The following is a 1,889-nucleotide window of genomic DNA, read 5'->3' as shown; positions in this document are numbered from 1 at the left end:
ATGGCAAGTTTGTTCATGAGATACTTAATTGTTGCATGGTCAATATGAACAAATATGGGATAACCAGTTATATAATGCTAGAATTTTTTCAAAGCATAAACTATTGCTAACACTTCTTTTTCAGTCACTATATAGTTCAAATCTAGTCCATGAAGGCTCTTATTGATATAGTAGATTGCATTTTCAACATGTTGAGATTTTTGTCCTAGGATTGCACCTATGGCATAGTCAGAAGCATTTGTATGTATTTGAAAGGGTAAAGTCCAATCAGGACCCCTAAATATTGGTGCAGTTGTCAATAGTGACTTGAGCTACTAGAAGGAGTCATCACATTCCTTTGTCCAGGAAAATTAACCCTCTTTGGTAAGAAAAGTATATAGAGGACTAGCTATCTGACTAATTTTTTTGATAAACCTCCTATAATAGCCAGCATGTCTTAGGAAATATTTGAATTCTTTTTTCTTTGTGGGAGTAGGGACCGTGAGAATTACTTCTACTTTCGCAAGGTCTACCTAGATTCTAGCTTCAGAGATAAAATGTCCCAATACCGCGCCTTCCTGCATCATCAGAAAGTATCTCACTGTTGAGAGACAGGTTGTGCTCTTCACATTGGATTAGTACTTTTCCAAGTTCTCCAAGGCTTCCTCAAATGTGACACCAAACATAGTGAAGTCATCTATGTATATCTCCATGCAATCATGTGATATGTCAGCAAAAATGTTGATTACAACTCTCTAAAAAGTAGTAGGTGCATTGCATAAGCCAAATGGTAATAAAAAATAGGCATAGGTACCCCAAGGACATGTAATGTGGTCTTTTCTTAATCTTCTGGAGCAACACTTATCTGATTATATATTCATTGTATCCATCTAGAAATAAGAAGTATTTTTTTCCAACCAAAGTATCCAAAACTTGATCAATAAAGGGTAAAGGAAAGTGATCCTTCCTTGTGGCATTATTTAATTCTCTATAATCTACACATATCCACCACTTTCCTCCTTTCTTAGGTACAATAAATAATGGTGATACCCATTTGCTATCAGAGATTAGATAGATGAATCCAACATCCAACAACTTTTGTAACTTAGTCTTAACTATTTCGTGCAATACTAGATTTATTCTCCTCTGGGGTTGACAAAGTAGCAAGCTTCCATCATTGATGTAGATCCTATGGGTGAAGAATTTAGGGCACAATCCTACCATATCCTTATAATCCCAAGAAAAGGCTTTTTCATGCTGATTGAGGAGCTTGGTTAACAATTCCAATTGTGACAGGGATAACTTATTGTTTACACGGAGATTATGACCAGGAGAAAGTTCCATAGTAGTTGTTAATTCTACCATTGACACTTCTGGTACTAGATTTGTAGCTACTTCACTTGGTAGTAATTGGTCAATTATCTTAGGGCTTGCTGGGTAGACACAGTCTTCATAGGTACATAGCCTTAAGATAGAACTTTCAGCAATATCTTTGGCCACTATACACTCATTGGTAAGAATGTTCTGTACTACATTATTGTCCTCCTACATTTTTAGGAAAGAGTGTCTATGCAACATCATGAGCTGAGCTACAGAATTTAATTCTTCCTATTCATCCCTGACAACAATGCCAAAAAATAGTCTACCTCATAATAGGTATGTGATAATCATGCCCAAGGCCTTAGGAATAGTTTATTCAATCTAAGGATTACTTCTCGCACCATGAGGTGCATTTAATTTATCAACCTAGGGATGTATAGTTGAAATGATTGGCACGAAATGTGTACTAGGTTTCTTAAAGAGTCATTATGTTTATGCTGCAGGAGATAAAAATGCATACGAAGAACCTACACTAGTGCTACAGGAAAGTAACACACTTAACTCTTTACTAAAATGAATGCTGAAAATAC

Source organism: Cupressus sempervirens, chromosome 3, assembly GCF_028749045.1.
Source record: "Cupressus sempervirens isolate cs-2001-9-10 chromosome 3, ASM2874904v1, whole genome shotgun sequence".
NCBI lineage: Eukaryota > Viridiplantae > Streptophyta > Pinopsida > Cupressales > Cupressaceae > Cupressus > Cupressus sempervirens.
The sequence above is the reverse complement of the archived record's forward strand: the minus strand, read 5'-3'. Positions refer to the sequence as shown.